This window comes from Halyomorpha halys, unplaced genomic scaffold (assembly GCF_000696795.3).
Source record: "Halyomorpha halys isolate HHAL.00 unplaced genomic scaffold, Hhal_1.1 Scaffold251.1, whole genome shotgun sequence".
Classification (NCBI taxonomy): domain Eukaryota; kingdom Metazoa; phylum Arthropoda; class Insecta; order Hemiptera; family Pentatomidae; genus Halyomorpha; species Halyomorpha halys.
Genome location: NW_027106674.1, coordinates 1975252 through 1997162, shown reverse-complemented (window position 1 = coordinate 1997162; position 21911 = coordinate 1975252). Strand labels below are relative to the sequence as shown.

General features: G+C 30.0%; 1 protein-coding gene across 5 annotated transcripts in view; it reads right to left on the bottom strand.

The window, feature by feature from the left end:
- Nucleotides 1-21911, bottom strand: part of Pli (E3 ubiquitin-protein ligase pellino) — a 145867-nt gene that overhangs the window by 103215 nt on the left and 20741 nt on the right. The window contains exon 2 of one of the 5 annotated variants that reach the window (XM_067045040.1): nucleotides 18113-18145. The exons of the other annotated variants lie outside the window; for them this stretch is intronic. The gene's annotated coding sequence lies outside the window, so the exon portion shown is untranslated. The remainder of the gene's footprint in view (nucleotides 1-18112; nucleotides 18146-21911) is intronic. 5 annotated transcript variants of the gene reach the window in all.

The window sequence follows — 21911 nt, the reverse complement described above, 5'->3', positions numbered from 1 at the left end:
ATTCGCTAAAAGTTAATGCAAGAAATGAGATTAAATATCATTTTATATTTTATTACTTAAAAGGTTATTTTCTATTTTGGGGGGCTAATAACTAATAATTTAATGTTGGGGATTTAATTGAATCGATTACTTCAAAAACGAGATAAATGACTTTTTTGGTTTCGAGATAAGAGTGATTCTGGGAATATTTTTAATAGACTAATTTATTCATTAAAAAAAGTGAAGCATATATTCTATTACTACAAAATAACAGGTTGACGTATCTGACACTAAAATATTCCTAATTTCATATATAAATAAATACTATCTATAATTAGAAAATTGGCCGAGGCATTCCAAAAGATCAAAGAGAGAATTTTATGTACCACAATTTAAAAAGTTTAAATCTTTGGAGGAACCAAGGAATGTTATTTGCCTAGAAAATATTTCGAAAAGAATGTTTGTCTCATAAAGGCGTTGATTTATCTTTTTCTTTCTCTACGGACAGCAAAAGCGTATTCACAAGAATTAGTAAATATTCAAGAAAAGAAGTTGGAGGATTTGAAGAAGTTCATGGTCTTACGAGTACCTTTTCACAAACGATTCCCAATTGGCCTTCTGCTAGCAACGGGTAAGACATTATAGAACTGGAGTCAGAATGGGAAACTTTTTTTTTTAAATCAATTTATAAATTTTTGCTATCTATTTGAAGGACAAAATAAAATGAAAAATATGTTGTTCTTTTTTCTATACTGCATTCTATAGATGCAATATCTATCTCTTTCTAATCATTAATCATGCAATCATAATTAAACAACCAATGAGAAAAGAGGCAGAAATGTAATTCATTGTAGAAGCAACTCAAGCAAAATTTTCAAAATTGTATCCTGAACATATAAGGATATTTATGTTAGAGGTGATTAGTCGTAAAAGAAGGCAACTGAAATTTTTCATGAATTGTAGTTTTTGGCATCATTGGTTTTTTTTTGTTTAGTTTTTAAGGCTTATATCATGTATTGTTAAAAGAATCTTTCGAAATTTTGGTTTCTCAAATGAATAATGTAGATATTAAGTTATGGAAAGTAGACTACTGATTGTGGGTAAAATTTAGTAATTAAAAAAACTATTTAACTTTGTAATATTTATTTTTTTATGTTTCTCTCAAAAAAATAATGTTACATGAATTAATGAAGAAGTGATATAAATTTATTGTGTTAATTTTTCATACATATTTTATGCTAATACGCATATATACATATAAATGCATATTACGAAATAAATAATTTAAAAAAAATTGAAAACAATATAATGAGAAATGTGCGCAAGTAAACGATTATGTTAATTTTTTTCTTCTTTGTTTTATTTTAAGGCCTCAAGCTATAAAAAAAAAAAACTATTTCATAATTTATTTGCCACTTTATAATTTATTCTTTTCATAATATTTTAAACATTTGCAATATTTTTGTTTAAATTTTTACTTTTTCAATATTATATTTTACCTTATTTCAACATCGTTATCTTATTAATTTCTTGTAATACTATTTTAATGTTTTATGTAATCTCGTTATTGTTTTTAGTCCCGATGAAGTCCTGTAGTTTAGTTCGAAACCTCAGCACAAATTATTTCGTTTCAGTAATTTGTGTTCATTATTACTCAACTAATCGCACCTCAGACCATCTTCCTCACACATTAAGTTTGGTTTACTCTTCCCCATGTGATTTGAGTCTGTGTTTAAAACTAGGATTTTTGACTTAACTTCTCAAAGATCAAGGCCAAGTACTCAATAAGCCCGAATGTGCTGTTACTTAAAGAGCTCTGATAAAGCAACAGTGTCAATAAAATAACGTGCAATTAGGATTCAGGAAATTTCCAGAAACCTTTTGGTAGAGTTTAACGCCTTCATGCTTCCAACTAAGGCAGAGAAGGTGGGAAGTAGGCTCACACCCACAAATAATTAAAGCAACTCAAATTAAACTACCTACTCTCATTAAAATTCTCAACTCTCGGTAGTTTTCAAAACGTAAAACTACACACCGAATAGCTCTCTATGAACATCTCCTTAAACAAAAAAAAGTTAGCGTAGCATACAGGTCAGCATCCTCTTCATTTCTACTCATTACTATCCAGATCCTGGGCAGGAAGGTTAATAATTATCTATATTGTGAAGGTTAAAAAAAAAATTAGTATTATTACATGAATTTTATTTGTCGTTTTAAATCTAATGCTCAACTTCCATTCATTTTTGAGTAAAATCGAACGAGCTCTTTCAAAATTTAAGTGAGCCCAAAACAAGTAGCAAGCCAAGGCGAAAGTAGTGAATATAAAAATCAACGTGGTACCGACGAAATATCAACAAAATCCATAAATATTTCACCAAACTAGGATTAACGGTCCGGTGGATCATATCCACACACACTAATTTGGCAACACTAGGGAATACAGACGCGGAAACAACTTGGATTCTTTAGGCCTGGACCGTGCAATGTGAGTGGGTTCTGAGGAGATAATTTCTTTTCATTTCGTTCATGAATACATAGTTTCCATACCTTCATCAATGAAAAGGCACATAGAAAACTAAAAAAAAAAAATTTCAATGTATGATCGAATTTCATTTTTCCTTTTTTTTTTTTCTTTTAGGTTTAAATATATCAAATTACTATGACATTGCGGTTTTATTCAACTCAAACTCTGAAGGACAAAAGGGATTTTTATGTAACTGAACCCTGCTTAATGGCTGAAATATAACACAAAGAACCAGGCAGAAATATGTTTTTCTTTCTACTATTGATGGCCTTGTAGAAAGTAAAAGAGGCTAGGTCAAAGAAAATATTAAATATGTTAAGTAAATTTAAATATTAAATACGTGAAGTAAGTTTAAATAGGTTTTGATTTCTTGTAAATTTTATAAAGTTGCATACAAAAGAAAAAATCCTAAAACAGTAAATTATTGATAATAATTACTAATAACTACTATAATCAATCAATGCATTTTGAACAAACTGATAGTTATATTAAATTACATCATTATTATAGTCCATAGCGGTTGAAATTTTAGATGAACTAAAGGAAAATAATTCTACATAACTAGCTTACTTCCCATCAAAAACAATCTAAAAAATTAATAAATTGATCAAGAATTGAAATTGAATTATCAGCTTTCACATTTCCCTGCGGTCTGATGTCTTAGGAATTCCCCAAACCTTATCAACCGAAATTCCCAGAGTGTCAGCTGTAACCGGTAGTTTATCTATGTCTATGAGGCCTTCTATTTTCGTTCTTACTGAGGAAACAAATTTACTAGAGGAATAGAAAATTCAATAAAAATCATGTATTCAGAGTGTAGCGCAAAAAACCCCAGTGAGTAACCCTCACATTTAAGCAAAAAATCCAATGTAGAAAAACATAGTAATTTAGCAGTAAAATAAGAAAACCTGTAAGTCTTTAAAGGGGGTCTTATTTTGAATATAATAAGTTATAACACTACATGGAATTTGTAATGGTATAACTTAAACAAAAAAAGTTTTGTGATTTTGTACTGGACGCATTTCAAAAGTAGTGCCATAGAATGGGATTACTTGGTGTCAAGTAGGGTAAATTTGTGACAGTCAGTAATGAGCGGAAAGTTACCATATTTCATCCCATAGTAAGTATATTCTATAGTACTATTTTATGAATTGTAAAAAAAAAAAAACTTTTTTTACATTGTTTTAAGTTATTGCTACAAATTAAAACAATGCTTTAAACCCATCAAATCAAACAGCAATAATCAAAGCACTTTTATTCAGGATGTACGATGTGAAGGTGGAGCATGAAAAATACCATATACAAATAAAATAGTAATTATTAAGGTTAGTATGTAGTCAATAAAAACATGTTATTTAATTACACTAATTGATTACTGTAATTTATGCTTAAAAAAAAAAATATGAACACAAGAACTAAGTACCTCTATTTAAAAATGACAACATTCAGTATCTTAAAAGACGAATCATCGAATGATGTAAAGTCTGGTCTATTTAAAATTATTTTTTACAAATAACCATTTCGACTTCCTTATCACCAACCAATACAATCCAGGATAGATCTCCGGACGGGAGTAGCCAGCCATTTCTAGTCTTTACAATGTTCATAAATGTTTTACAAACAGTGAAATATTAACTCATCATCACTTAAACCTAGCTCCCTCATAAATCCAACAATTTATACAAGCAAAAAAAAAAATTAAATTTTAATGCATCAATCTAGAAGAATACTCAAAGTTTGAAAAACTACAGTTAATCTAAAAAATCGATGTTTTAAACGAGAAATCAACAGGATGTTGCCGTGATTTTTACTATCGGATTTATGATATACATCTTTTTTGACAACCCTAGTACCTTTGGGACAGTCTAGGGGGAACACAGCAACCCCTGACTACGGTAATATCTTTAGAACACGTCTATTTTGAGATAAAATGGTGTGCTCCTATTCTAGTAAAGCTGCGATGGATCTAAAAAGTTTATAAATATGTATTTATATAATAATATATAGCTAGAATTGAGAAATAATTATTGAAAGTTATATAAATTGAACTATAGACCATTATATCAACTTATAGCAGAAAAAATAGAAAGTAAATCATATAATTAGCAAGTACTAATAAGCTTTCCGCATTATTTTCCTCCTTTTTATTAACAAAAAGAGTATTTTTGCAGGAGAAAGTATAATGAGGGAAAATTTCCTTCCGATTGCTGTTGTATAATTACTTCCTTCCAGGCGATAGCTCTGGAGAAAAGCCTCCACGACTGTGGAACCATAACCCTTAGCGATTACTTTCTACTGCTCATTTATCCGTGATATTTTCCAGGTAATGAAACTGTCACATAAAAACTCCGAATGTCAAGGAATGGATAAAATAATAACGTATCTTTGAAACTTTGATATAATGAGCATTTTTTTTTGTACCAAAACTTGAATATGAGTAGTCATTAGTATACTACTACAATATTAGTAGAATGTACCCATATTATAATTCAGTTTTAAGAGAAATTATACCATAAGAAACCTGAGGTTGAAATAAACACTTCATTTTCTTTCTTCAGTACCAAAGGCAAATAATCAGCTTTCAACAGCACTACTGTAAAAACGACATAGAGTATCTAAATTTTAAATGAAATCGAGAGAGGCAAACCTTTTTAAGAAATTTTCAGCTTAATTTGTAGAAAATAATAGCTAAACGAAATTCACTAATTAATAGGATCAATAATATACATTACACACAAATTCGCAAATTCTTATTTACACTCCAGGAAAGTTGACAAAATTAAGATAAGTTGCTTCTAGAGTTACATGTTTTCATTGACTTTTTTTCGGTAAGATCATGTTTTCATCTTTAATATATAAGTGTTCTAGGCATTTTTAAGTTCTATTAACAACATAGAGCTTAGATATAAAGTAATTAGATCAAATATAAACCAATTAAATAAAATAAAGTATACTAACTCTAAGCATAGTGCGAAAAATTGCATTAAGCGTAAAAAAAAAAAAGTAAATTAAAAGCAATTCGTAATAATATAACTGAAATTTTCATACGTTGTGATGAAAACCGAGGTAAAACGCCCAAAACCCATTTTTTCTAATTTGAAATATTAGCGGTATAATGTGGATTGAAGAATTGCATGCTTGGTATAAAAAAGTAATTGATATGCTATGGAGATAGAAATGAGTTACTCTATATCACTGAATGAAATTAAAAGCATAAAATATGATTGATCGCTTTTCTTCTATATCCTTCGACTAATAATTATAAAAATATAAAATAAATAAGAAGAAATGAAAGGAATATGGTCCGGGTGCGTATCAAATAGATCCAATAAAATAAATAAATTAATAACAATAAATCTCTATTTGATACGATTTATAAGTTATTAAAAACAATATAATTTAGGCAAATTATACTTAAGTAACTGAATCGACGCTATATAATCGCAGATGTCTCAGCGAGTTCACAGTAAGAACAGAAGCGGAAATGAAACAGCAAATTCACAGAAGCCGTCCCACTAAAGAAGATCCAGAGAATAATTATCCACGTGATACAGCCCAAGATAAAACTTGGCACGTAGAGAATCTAGGTGTACATGCGAATGTACACGTAAATACAATATATATTAGTTTCTGTTTTTTAACTAACTTGGGAAAGAAATAATTGGCTTTTATCGGCGTCATTACAAAATACTTTCACAAATAATTACACATACATACACAGCGCGATAAAATTATCAAAACTACAATTTTCTTTAAAAAAAAACATTGTCAATAAAAATACTGTCATCCTTAAATGATATAAAAATTTTAACTTTATAAGTTCAATTACATAACCACCCAAGTCCTTCATTCAAGGATATAGCAATATCTGCACTCCAATCAACACGACTCCGCCACAGCGAAAGGTTACGTACACACGCTTCGGAGAGCTCAGAGAAAAGGTCGAAATGATATATAGGTCTCTACTAAATACGACAGATTGGTCTTGTTCTAAATCGCACGAATATATTGAATGCCAAATTTCAATTAAAATTATTATTAATAGAATTTATTAATCACCAATAATAATATAATAAACTAGAGATACATTTAGCCTCAACATTCTTAATTATATTTTTAGTACTTATTGTAGTTAGTAGTTTTGGAGTTGAAAATTAATTTTATCATTGTTATATTATAATAATTGGCCGTAAAATTGAAGGTGTAAAATGAATGTATAAAGAGTGCTGAGACTAAAGTGATCTGGTTTATTATAATTGATAAATACATCAGTCCCGAACAAGAATTAAAGATACCATTTGTTTAAACAATTTTATATGAAAAACCCATTGTCTAATAACTACTTTAAGTAATTTACTTTAACTTTAATTATTCTGTTCCCATATTTAGAGACAGGGAATATGTCATAGTATAGGATAGAGTTCTTCGAAAAATTAAAAATGGAACGTCTTCAGATAGCATAGAAACTACATTTACAATTGCATTTTATACACACTTTTTTGATTAATTTATTTACAAGTATGTGTGTATGGGTGGACATATATGTAATATGCTGACGTTTTTCTTTATATATACGTAGGTAATTTACGTATACGTAAAAATTCGGTTAGTTTTTGTATAAATCTATAATTTAATTTCTTACTAGACATCTCCCTTCGTTTCTTCTTAACGAGGAACTTTTTTTAAAAATAAATTTAATACATTTAAAATTAAAATTAAGAGGTAATTATCATCATGAGAAATCGAAAGAAAAAAATAAATAAATAAGTATTTATACCTCCTTAACCCCAACTCCTTAATACATAAAATCGTATTTTTCATATACGGAACATTTTCAGTCCAATCTACTCAAACAAATTATTGACAAAACTGCCGCCACATTTCGGCCGATGGAAACATACCACGTGTTGCAAACATTGCTAATGAACTCCATAGGAAAGTCAATCACTGAACTCTGCATACATTCAAACAGCCAAATATTTACAATCTATTATCGAGTGTATCGTAGGGGTACAAATAAAATTTTATTCATGTATAATACTCTGAATTTAGCAAATAATTTTATAAAATGTAATTATTATTAAATTCATTAGTAATTCACAACGCCCAATAATTTACCAAATGATAATTTAATAAAACAGAGTGGGGTAAAAATGATGTGAATTGTCGAAAGAAATACATCTGCTAATAATAATTAATCAAATCAACCAACAATAAATTTACATTTTTTTTAATAAGCATAAGAGTGCTACATTTATAATGTTAGTAATATACAGTTCAAATAGATCGCTTAACGAAAGTTATATTACCTTATCATTAAAGATATATAATGGTAGAAATTGCCCGATGTTATATATTTAATTAAAGAAAAGCAAAAAAATTGAAATTCGCACAAAAATAATTTAAATGTCACTCCATAAAACCCTCGAAACAAACTGAAGCTTATCGGAACTGCCCAATTGCTGAGGGATCGTCACTCGACCAGTAGCAACTGAGCACAGCATGCTCAGACCTGCACTCCTGCTCATGGGGTACAATATCACAATATGAAATTACGATCCGTGGCGGGGACAAATTACTGACAAAAGTCCAAAACGTAAGCATTAAACATCTATTTTCGGGGGGGGGGGAGAAGGGAATCTAATCTTCAAGTCCAGGTATTGCAACAACATGCGTGAGTGCAGACCAGTAGAGACAGGAACAGAGTAGGAGGGAGTACGTTGAAATGAGTCAGCGAGAAGTAGTTCCTAGAATTTGGTGACTGTCCACAGTTAAGGAAAATTATCAATTAAGTAGTAAACTGTATAGCCAGAATATCTGATACAAGCAAAACAGAATTTAAAAAAAATTTTTTTTTTCATAATTAGAAAACTAGTAGATAAATATAAGAAAATATGTGAACATAATATATTCCAACCATATTGCCCAGAGTTCAAATGAACTTTTTTTTTCTTTTCTTTTTTTTTTTTATCATTTGCTTACTTAAACTAAACTAATAAAATGATAAGAAAAAAATTAAACAAAAATATATTTTTTAGATAATATAATAAGAAAAATAGTAGACATGAATAAGAAAATATTGCGAGAGAATATCTTCCTACCATATAGCCTAGATTTTAAAAGACGCATGTTTAAAAATTAGCATAGAAGCAACCACTACTAAGTGATTCGTAAAATCCAAAATCAAGGTTGTTAAGAACATTAAATCTACTAGTTTTATTATATATTTGATACACTTTCCAAAAAGTTAAAATAAATTCAAACAAACTAAATAATAATAAAATCATATTTCAAATAGAATTTACTACATCTCTATAGTATATCTCTATGGTTCTATGGAACGTAAGCATATTATTTTAAAAAGATAGAAATATCGAAAAAAATAAAAGTTCATAGAATTTTTAAAAAATACTACTTATTCTAACGAGTCGTTTCACATTTTTCGTTTCATTTGTTAGTCTAGATAATTTATAACCACTCTGTAAGTTAAATACGTCAATGACTTTATGCGATTTTTTTTACTAACGGCACAAAAACCAAAATGTGAAAATTTTGGGAAAGAGGAATCCGAATTATAAGGAAACGTATTTCAATCATAAATGATTAAGTGAAAGTCCAATTTCTCTATTTTTTAAATTTTTATATTAAATATTTTTATGTTTTTATTAATTTTTATGTTAATATGAACATATATTTATGTACACATTTTTTTAAAAATTACATAAAAATCCCAATCCTAAATTTCAGTTATAATTACAGTATGAATACGTAAGTTATATTTAGCGGTTACTGCTCATATGAACTTAGTGAAAATAGGTATTTACTTCATTTATGGTAAATATATTATAATTTTCCGATGAAAAGCGTCGTCATCAAATATCGATAGGCTGATAAGATTGCGATATCAGACAGCACTGACGCGTCATGACAATCATTTTGAGTCATCGTTCACCGACCACCTAGGTGATGACTGTTCGCTATGACTGAATCTTAAGAGACAAGACAAACCAATGAAGATATATAGAGACAGCAAATAACCGATATCGCTTCTTCAAAGTATTATTTGGCAGTTGATATTTCATTACAATGGCGTAGCATACTACAGTACCCGCAATACGCAACTGCTATTGCGAAGGTACGCTGGCGTGACTACTAACTGCTCAGAGCTGAGAGTAGCCGGTCCCTCTAAGCAGAGAACCGGTTCTTTGAAGCCCCTACCTCCCTTATCAATCTCCTCTCCTAACTATAGCGCTCTTCATGTCCGCCATAACAAATCTTACTTTTACAACACACCTACCGGAGGGCGCAACCTACATTCGTGGTGAAAGGTCACCGCTGTTTGAAGAGCAAATGGTGAAGCTAAAAGATAGCGCAGTGTTGTCGCAATAGTGATCTAGTAAAACAGAATGTGTGCTGCAAAAATATTTTAAAAAAACAGAAAAAAAACTTAAGTATTTGTAAAATGACACAATTGTTAAAGGTGCAGTTTAGATAAAAATTACATGACTAAAAAAAAAAATCTTGTACCGTGAACAATGGTAATTCTTTTAAAGTTGAAATTAAAAGTGGTTTTGTTAAAGTTGTAGATGGGCCGGGCTAAAAAAAAAAAATTAGAACTCTAAAAATAAAACTATTAAAAAAATACTTCTATAGCTAAGGAATAAATTAGTTTCTCGTATAACTTAAATAATTAATAATATGTCGCTATTATTTAAAATTATTATTAAATTGATTTTGCTTAATTTTACAGCTTTAATATTTCTTTATTATTTTTATTCTTATCTTGTGCATTGTATTTATTGTATGTATATGTTTTCACTATTTTGTCCTTGATGAATAAACACAATAGATCATGCCCATTCAATTCTCCTTGATTTTAGCAGCTTCTATAAATATTCTTCAATGAATAAAGTCAATGGAAAAAAAAAAAAAAGTGTAGCTCAGAAAACATAGAATGTACTATTATTCCTATTTATCACAGCGAAAATGCTACTTTATTTTAAAAATACGAATTTGATAGTGAAAAAGACTTTAACGAGAGTAAACTGAGCAGATGAAAACACATACTCAACTACCAAAATATAAGCGAATTCCCCACAAGCATTGTGAATAATTAGATGCTGCGCTTCCAGGAAACAGGCGTTGAGTGATTTCCCAACCGTTTCACTCTGCTGACTTCCTACTGCACGTGACCCTACCGAGCCAGGAAGAACCATCCAACTGTCCTGAAGACACGGTCCAACGCCTTTTGGTAGAGTTATCACCAATGTCTGACAAAATTAAAGTGATTTTTCAACATTTTATTCTTCAGACACCAAGAACTAAGCTGCCCAACTTTAGTATGGTGGCAGTCAGTATCTTTAAAAAAATCCGGGATTTTTAAGATACGAAGAATACAAAATTTAAATTTTAAAATTGGGTCTGTTTTCTGTCAACGGCATTTTTCTAAAATAACGGCCGATTTTCCAATCCATAAGACATATCATGATGATCCTTAGAATTCAATATTACACCGTCCCCCAATTCATTTTTTTTTTTTATTTGCTTGATAAAAATAATTCAAAACCCTTTTTTTATCTAATGATCATGCCACTTATTATAATCTGAAATTAACAAGTCAGTAACAACCTCAGACCATATGCTGTCGGTTACTGTTAACTACAAACCATCTCGGCAAATCTTTTATAAAATACAGGACAAATACCTATATATTAATAATAAAAGGAATATGTTGACAGCAACAGAGGCGTATAGTGAGCTTATACAGAGTAAGAAACTGAGAGTGGAGTATTCTTAGCAGTATTCAAATGTGGTTTTTTTACATAACACTAGAATTATTGAAGTCTTAATACATTAATTTTTTCGAAATATGTGACTCCTAAAATATTATAATATTAATATAATAATATTTTCCTGCGTGGAAAATTCACTTATTATAATATAAGTAAGGACGCGTTTTGTCTGTCCAAATCGAGAGAGATACTGGTCCATTGTACGGGGATTCGACTCCCCTGACTCCAACAATTTATTTCTAATTTATCAGTACTATAAGAATATCTATGATTGAATATATAGAAATAATTGAGAAAATATTCGATCTTTTTCCACGATAACCTTTAGTTGATTGATATTATGTGTTATATGTGGAAACATATATCTTAAATTGGACTACAGCCACGTCACAACATAAAAGTACTTTGTAATCTTCATTTTCTCCACGATTACTTCGAATGAAGAAACCACTTGGGTTGGATGCTAAGCAAGCGGGTTGTAAAGGACAACAGAAGATACCGCTGGATAGACATCTACTATAAGAAAGAAATAGCAGACCAAAGGTGCAGGGACCGTTCTCTCTTCCTCGTGAAATGGTACGACCGTAATTCGGAAGAGGTGCCCACACCATGCCCCCGCGAATCGCCTACTCTCCCTAGTTCTTTCCTTACCAGGATCGGTTCCAATTGCGTACGAAAGCTTTCTTACTCCCACGCTAACTGAGGAAGTCTCACAACATTAGCAAAGAACCGTAAGTTGATAAAAAAAAAAACATGCATATATTTGACGAGCTTTTTCAATTAGGACATGATCAAGAACCTTCATTCAACTGTGGTAAGATATATTTATCTTAGAGATATTTATAGGTAAAACCATTAGTTGACTGGACAATTATGGAAACTTTTATCTTGAATCAGATGATGAATATTGTTGATTTCAAAATTATGGTACTTTCAAGTAACAAATGAGTAAAAATAAAAATACTGTACGAAAAAAATGTTTATTTACAGATTGTAAAATAATTTTACTCCTAAAAACATTGAGCAAATTGGAATATAAAATATATTTTCTCAACCAGTGATATTACAATTCAAAGCATATCCTCATTCCCTAGGTTTTCACAGTATACATGTTCAAATATTTCGAAAATGTGAGCTGATTTGTTTTTTCAAGATTCACAATGTTACGGTTGTAACCTCAATCATCATCCAACATGTAAAATTAAAACCTTTAAGTACGCTACCTTCAAGCACTGAGAAACGTGTCCTAAACTCTTTTGTTCACTGCTTTAACATGGCCGCCTAGGACCATATGGTTCAAGTCTCTTAGTCTACCATATTGTTCCTACATTAAATGACACACTTGGTTTGATCATTATAGTATTTCTATTCACTCTCACTTCCCAACTATTTCAGTGATAAATTGGTTATTTTTCCCTAGAATAGTGTATAATTTTTTCTTAAACTCGACAAAAAGACAAGTTAAATATATGAACTATATGATTCTTCTACAATCCAACAACACTTCTTACATCCCTCATTCCCAAAACATTGTTGCAAATCCTCTATATAACATTATATAACTATATAATATTATATAACAATCAACTTTGTAGTTATTGTCTATGCGTTTGCCTTTCTTACCGTTTTAAATAATCTCCAACCCCCTACCTAACAATTAGATAGAGGACAAAAAATACTGACCTACTTGGATGTATTTTAAAATATTATAATGGAGAAGCTTAGGCCTGAACAGTATTTTTAATGTGAAATTTAAATACTATTACTACTCCTTTCTAGCTGGATTGTTTTTCTCACTCCCTAGGTTTTCACTTTATATTGCTTTTAAATTCATAAAACAGTGATTACTAGTAATTGATGAGTACTCAATGCACAGGGATATTACAGACACTAATGAAAAAATACGAATACAAAAAATCACATTAAATTTTTTTTTTTTTTATAAAACAGAATACGACAGTCGATATAGTACCGAAATTCTGATACCGCCCAAATAATAATTATACTATGGCATTAACCTCCTTCGAAAAGTACTTTACTAATTTAAATTGAGCTTATTTTTAAAGCCCATATAGGTTTACAAGATAATATAACTTAAATTATTCTATAGCGAAGATGGAAGTAGCCCTTCGGGGTGTTAAAACTAGAACATGTTCGATTCCAGCCTGAGTAGAATAAACAATATCGTGGCGGACTGACAGAATAAATATCGGCAGCTTACTCTGACTAGAACAGGGCGATGACCCGAAGACAAGTCGCCCTTCCTCTCCTAGACCGAGGACTAGAGTCCAATATATTCCTATCAACAAGGGGAAAAATAGACAAATTTTAACAGTGGTAAATAAACAATATTAAAAAAAAATAAAATGTGGTACACCTTTGGCGGTAATATAAAAATCTTATCTTAACGTGGAATATGACTCTCATGCAGAAACTATAATGCTATTAACTCCAGGATCTCTACACAAAGGGATAAAACAGTGTTTAAAACACAGGTACCGATATACTACCCTACTTCCTAAGAACGCAATACCTTCCGAAAAGCCATTTTGGGATTTTCGCATCTTATAAATATCTGAGAGGTTATCAAGTAGAAAATGGTAGTCCGAAGTAAGAGAATAAATTACTGAAAACAGTATTATACAATAACAGTACTATGGAAGTAAGGAATCAAATTGTATATAAAATGTGAATAAAAATTATGGTGTTAAAGGGAGGATAACCTATTATTTTCAGCGACTAAGGTTTTCACTTGACCAATGATGACAAGTAAAAACTTAAAATATTTATATTTAAAACGCAGATCGAACATTGATGTTACAGAAACATCGGTCATTATTTTTTTTTTGTCAAATTTCATTTACAAATCCAAAATAAATTTGAAACAATTATTTCCACTAAATAAGTCTGAACTCGTTCCTGGTTTTAAGTTTGTTTTTTAATCTACTTATTTTAAACTAGTAATTACAAGAATCCTCCTGACATTATAGAAAAAAGATTAAACACATTTTTTCAAAAGGTGTTTTTTCACTTCATCATGTGACTCAGTTTTCTTCAGGTTTTATGTATAAAACCCTTATATATTGGAATTTCCACTTATTCCTTCATTTTACAACTGCGTTTCGGGCAAGTGTGACCATTCTCAAACTATTAAACTGTATAAAGACATTCATTTAGTCTACACCAAACTATAATTGAAATATTATGACCAATCTATAAATTTCCAATAATATATTAATTTATAAATAAAAATGATGAGTTCATAGTTGATCCTGAATTTATATAAAGAGATGGTTGTGGACGCGGTCAGTGAAGGACACAAATAACTAAAAACCTATTTATCATTCACTAATAAAAACTTATTTATTATGCACTAATAAATAAGTTTTTATTAGTGCATAATAAATAAGTTTTTATTTGTGGTCTTCACTGACCGCGCCCCTAACCCTCTTCTCCTCATTATAAAAATAATAAAAGCAAGGATTGATCAAAATAATGTAATAATATTTTGATATGTATAAGCTAAATTAATGTTTTATAAATGTTCAGAGGTCGTTTGAAAATTTAAAAATGGGCAAAATTGCACGCATTGTCATTGTAAGGGGATGAAATAAATGGAGATTATAATATAAAAGGGCTTTAAACGCTATTCCTAATTGAGTAATATTAGAAGAAGATTAGCTAACCAAATGTAATTAATTGTATGAAGAAAATATTTAAATAAAATAAAAAAATATTCATTAGTAACCAATGCTTAGCCGACTTTGGAAGGCAGAATCCTGGAACATGTAAATTCACTTAACATTTCTCAGTATTCAGTCCTGATCAAAGGCCCTGGTAACAAAAAATATTTTTTCTTCTATTTTTGTACATTTTTGGGACCATCTTTCGAAACAAAATTTGGTAACAAAATAAATGGTTAAAATTTCGATTTAATCATTATTATTGATTAAACTGATACCTCTTGGAATAGATCACAAAGTGTTTTTATAAACATTATTTTTAAAAACATTTCACAAATTTTATTACTTATTTGAGAAGTAACACTCATCTAAGACCGCTTTAGGAGCGCTAGCCTAGCGGTGCGGGCCTCTTAATTAGATACAAGATTTGACCCACATTTTCCTGCGGGGGTGCGCCCGGCGCAAAATCTAGAAAGTAGCGATGCCAATAGTGTAAGGTTCAATGCTTTTACATTATTTGGGGTTCCTTGCTGAGAGAGAGCACCAATAAATTTAATATAAAAATATAAATATTAAATTTACAAAGGCAATTCATTCCAAACTACACAATGACAAGCGACTATTGCTTGAAAAAATTATTTCTTGGATCATATAACATATCATAGTACTGATAAGTATAAAGGATTTAAGTCCAAAAAATGTTAATGTTGAGTTAAGACGTAGTCAGAAACAGAAAAAAATTCTCTATCGATTGGTATAAAGGATTTAAGTCCATGTCATTTAGTTAGTTCATGACAATATACTGGTTAAATTAAAACTGAATTGAACGCATAAGTTTTTATACAGAATTTTTTATTCTAAATTTTTCGTCTCCTGAAAAATTAAGAGTATGGAGTTAAATCCTTTAAACTTACAGATATTAGGACTAGCTTCAATGAATTTAGCATTAATTACCATTTTATCATGCTAACAAGAAATAGATTACTTCAAAACATACCAAGATTGTACTAAAAAAAACGAATGAAAATATGATATACATTAAGAGAAGCTCATATCGTAACGTAATACCTTCCAAAACATATCAGTCCAAATTTAAAATTAAAAAAAAATAGGAGTTATTTAGAATAAAATATTGAACAAAATCAACAGGATATTCGATTTTGATGATATACAATTAAATTACATATTTTATTGTATATCCATTAATTAAATTATGATTACTCATTTACGGCAATATCACAACTATTATCCCACCATGTGTCAAAGACCCCATTCCACTGCGCCAAAGGCTGGGGAGGGGGTGCCTGGAAAACTAGGTTAAGAGAACTAACCCGGAAAGGCGATTGCGAGAATTTTCCCAACGAGCAATTCGATGCGTTTACGAAAGGTGTACACAAAGATCATTGCACGCTCAGTTGCCTTCTATGCAGCTGAAAAATTGAAATAATCGGTCATATTACAAATAATAAACGGCATAATCGTAATGCCCCGTTTATTTTTTATGATATAAGCTTTTCTATAAATGCTTGTCACATCAAATGTGCATTAAAGATAATTACAGGCCGATGAAATTGAAATCAGAAACTAACGATTGGTTAAATTGTCAAATACTTCTGGATAAACACAACATTCTTGCAGATGCAATTAGAATAGAGATATACTTTCATATTAATGAAATGACTTAATGCATGCTACATTTCTTCTCGTATACATACCAAGTATTTACTGTAGATAGTCCACGTTGCAATTAAAACCATGTTTTCAGATATAATACCTTAAATATAATAAGCTAACTTATTACTAAAAGTATTACTTAATCATTTATTTATATAAAATTGAGGAGGCAGCTGGAAAAAAGGGTGTTAGCTCAAAACCGTGTTCTTAGAAATCACCATTGTGACTTATGTAACAATATATGAAATCAGTGTAGTGATATTCAACACTGCGTATCGCAGGGTGAGGGTAGCATAGTGGGTTCTATATAGTAAAAAATTACCCTCAAACAGAAGCGGATCGAATGTCCTTTTTCCAGAGAACGCACAAAATAAAGTTTCTCGATAGGTACAATGATAAAAAAAAAAAAAATGCACGTTAAACAAAGACGAATTTGATCAGACGCAAATATACAAATTTTAAAAAAACAATGGTTTGGGACGATTTAGAAACGAGTCAGTCAAATAATTTCATATTGTACTTGTCTAGCTTAAACATTGTATAGCATCCACATCGCCATAATAGTCAAAATTGTAATAATTACATTTCACTTATGTGTATTATTTTTATGAGTAATTTGGCACCGACTGATAGATGTCATCTGGTCGGACCATACTCAATGTAATTTTTTAAATGAATAAAATAAAATAACACTGCCTACTAACTTATTTGAGAACTTTTTCTGTTCTGCATAGAGCAAACTTTTTTTTTTAACTTGTAAAAATAATACAATCTGCCACACTTGAAGTGAAATGAGTATTAAGACCATACCATATGCACACATAAAAAAATATAAGAAAAAGATAAATATACAATAAAGTGGATAATAAAGATTAAGTTATACCTGCAAAAATTAAATAACCATAAGTAGATAAACGAGTTAGATAATAACTAAATGAAGAAACAAACAAAAAAACCTTGCCTTTTTTTCAAAATTCGTTAACTTGAAATTCATTCTAACATGTTTTTCATCCTTTCATTAATAATACTCATAATATTAACTTTTCACTCGATTTAAATAATAAATCTACTAACCAAGGTCGGGCGTTATTTTCTTTAACGTCAATGATCGATTTGTCAACATTTTCTTAAAAAATGAAAAAAAAAAAAAAAAATTTAAACTACACCACCATGGAATCCATGGGAAAAGAGATGTAAACTTTTAACATTCAAACTGTTCTGCAAACTTTAACAATATCATTCTGCTTTAAAACTTATGTAAGCAAAAAATATTTTATATATTGATATAGAAGATTCTAAAAAATCAATGTAAGGGCAAACGCCCTTTTTCCAGTTACCACCTAAATTATAAGTAAATACATTACATAAAATTATAAAAATAATATACTGAGGAAATTATTAATATAACAATATAGATTTATATAATAATTGGAATACTAAAGAAAAAATGAGATACATACGACAGCATCCACAAATAAAGGCTGCATACTCACCTGAAAACCAAAACAAATACACATTAATAAAAATACAAGAATCATTTTCCAACATATATATAAATAATAGCTTCCTGGGGTCTATGCAAAACTAAAAAGTACAGAAATAAGGTTATAACCGCAGTTTCCAAAAAATATCAGAACGTTGAAAATGAGACAAATGTTATTTTTAAATCAATTAGTCTTGAATTAAATATTTCAACACAACATGAAACAGTCAACTCAAGTCATCATTTAATATCGTAACAATAAATTAACTTTATGACCCAATTATAAATGATAAGTCCTTGTTTTCACCACATCACAACAAAAAATATTATCAAGATAAAATTCTTTGTTCTGTGTGCAAACAATGAGAGTGGTATTTTGATGATAACGTATGAGCTTCTTCCTTAGTGCTTATTGGGGAGGCTAAAAGATGGTTCTTTGTCACTAACAATACAAAGGGTAATAATATTGATTTTCAAATGAAATACGTTTAGCGAGATAATTTTAATTAAATTTAGCAATATGAATAATTTAATTTTTACTTATTAAAATATTATTCCGTAAATCCTACAAAAATTAATTTACATCAAAAATGCATTTACATATTTACACATAATTATTCTTGACAAAGTAAATTATTTCTTTAATTTTTTAATGCTGCCCGTAGTTACATGTTATATGAGAAAGCATCTCTTGTAAAACGTACTTAATAAGGTAACAACTAAAATCAACAATTTAAGCAAATATTCCTAATGTGATTTTTTTTTTCCTCCGCATGATAAATTAGTACCAAAATTATTAATTAAAAAATAAATAAAAACAAAAAACTAAACATAGACTTTTGGCTGGTTTGGCCATTGTACGCAACTTAAAATTAATTTTACTAAGAAGAATGTCAGATTTGAAATAGCAAATAAAATAAAAAATTGTTCATATTCCATTAACAATTCAATAATTCAAGAAAATCAATAATTATAAAGAAGAATCAAGATTAAGAACAATAAGAAGTGTAGACTCAGTTATTGGTACTGACAACCTCATGAACGATTTAAAATTTTCCAATATAACTTATTTTTATGCCAATAAAAAGGTTATGTCGATTTCCACAACCTGATCTCGCAACTCTAGCTTCGTTTTCATTAGCATAAATCTTCCACATGTCCCCGAGTAACGAAGATAAACATGTCAATAAAACCTGATTTCCCGTTTTTATTTATGGTTATCAGCCACAAGGAAATTAAATTTAAACTGATACAATTTTAATAAAATTTAATTTTAAAATATCCTCCGTGTTAATAACTCCTTACTTAGCTTCCTGAGAAAAATCAATAAGGAATTGTGTAAATCTTTATAACAAATCTATTTTTAGCTGTACTGGTATTTGGTGAGGGGGGAACAAGCCCGGCAACCTTAGTGGTACTTTTTGCCAACCCCTGACGGCTACCTGAGTTGCCGCCGCGTCATAACCAATGTGGGAGTGTCAAGATTCATTCTTCGGGACCGCCGAAAAATGAATGTTAACTGCTCCAGGCGGGAACGTTCCGAACCTCCGCCCCAACCCGCACGGCTGCCACGTCCCTATATTTAGCTGTTAGGTATCACACAAAATTAAGAAATGACACCTTATAATCCCCCTTCTTTTTAAATAGTCTGAGCATAGAAAATGCCTACAAGTCCTTGACAAACAAAGATTAGTATTCCCACGCTTGTGTTCCAGAGGCTAACCGGGTGGGCATGAGACTTGTTTTGGCTATTACCTTAGATTTAACTATTTTCATGGTAAAAAACAAAAACAACAATTTGTTCCAGAATATTTATCAGACACTTTTAAAAATTTAATAACCCTTTGAAGTTAACCTGAGAGATTTAAAACAACGTATTTATACTCAATTTATAGAACATTAACATATATAATATTAAATTAGAGATGAGAATTGATTCCAAAGTTTGGGAAAAACATTTCATTAATTAAAACGCGAAGAGTACAAATATTTATCAATGGGTAGTTCTAAAACAATAATAAGTGACACGACAACCGTGAGGATGCATCAAGAACGATTCCTTAATCACCCTTTGATTTGTACCCAAGAACCAATACTTGATGGTTCATAATATCAACTTATACAAGTCGATCCAAATATAAGCCATGCTTGCAATGACACAGACCTTTATTTTACCTTAGTCTAATAAATGTGCATTATTAATATAATAATTAAGTATTTGTTAAGGTGCTCCACAAATACTTAATTTAAAATTAAATATTTAAATAAATAAATAATAATTGGTCTGGACTTGTGAGCTACAAATATTTCTGCTCTTCGTGTCTTAATTAAGGAAGAATTTTCCCAACCTTCAGATTCAATAATTAATTCCAGTTTAAGATTACATATTTTAAAATTCTATCTGATGATTTAACTTTGGCGGTTTATGTTTTATTTAACAAAACACAAATATAAGGTTTTTAGATCTTTGGCTTTTACTGCTTTTCAGTTCGCTGCATGCAGCTCTTCGTTGTTCTGTATACCAACCTCTACCACGTGGTCTCTTTCCTACTGCACTGGCATCCATTGCTGTGTAGAGGCGTTCTGATAGACTGTTTCGAGCCAAATGCCCAGCCCATCTTAACCTTCATACCTTCATCAATATCTCATGGACTGATAATAAAAATATTATATGTTTGGATAATTAAATTAACAAATGATCTGATGAAAATTCTAAAGCAAATGTTGAATTTACATTTGGTGCAACACCAACCTATATTTATTATTATATTTTTATACAACCTACATCGCTCATGCTCATCTTTCTTTCCATTTCGCATATCTTCATTAAGTTCCTTTCTATGATGAAAATATATCAAATGGAATATAATAGCCAACAATAGTCACAATAACACTCAACCGTGTGGATATTAAATGTTACTTCCTTCGTTTACCCAGTATATGAACAGGCCTTGGATCTGCTCCAAGTGACAAACGCATCCACACGTTTGCCACTTGCCACAAATCCAGCATTACAGTAACATACTTAATGTCTGCATGGTCCTGTCACCTGCTTAAGTGGGTGGAACCCATAATGCCTCGAAGTTTACCTGGCTTCGGTATGCAGGTCTATGGTCGCTCCATCTAGTTTTGTCTGCTTAGCCTCTCCCCCAAAAAATATTTTCTAAAATATCATGTTAAACAGAACATATGAACCCGAATAACATTATTAAAACAGAAATACTGATTGGTAAATAATATAACAAGGTAAATACAATGAAATCAATGACACTCAAAATATATTTTGGTATACAGAGATTTTTTGTTATTGTGAAGCATTAATGTAAGGACTAAGTCGTACCAACTAGCGCAAATTAAATCATTCTAAAGATCATCACATTTTTTTTTTAATACTTGGAACAGAAACAGACAAAACTAAATTAAAGGCTTTCGATGATAAATATTTTAATTGTAATGAACTTCAGTACTTATTTATTGTAAGACTAATTTAAATGATAATTTCCAGTTACAGTTATTTCGATAAAAAAAAAAAAAAACTTATTATTATTATTTTAGTCTTTTTTTTACTGAACATCAAATACGCTTTATTTTTATATTTCTCGATGGTTCTGCTATACAATATGGGTATTCATGATGTGTAAAATATAAAATGTTAAATGTTATAAGATATCCATCTTCCTACCGTCCTATTTCGCTCCTGCCCATTACGGGCAAAATCCTAGAAAAACTCTTATTAAAACACCTCTATCCTTGACTCATATCATGTTATTCCTGAT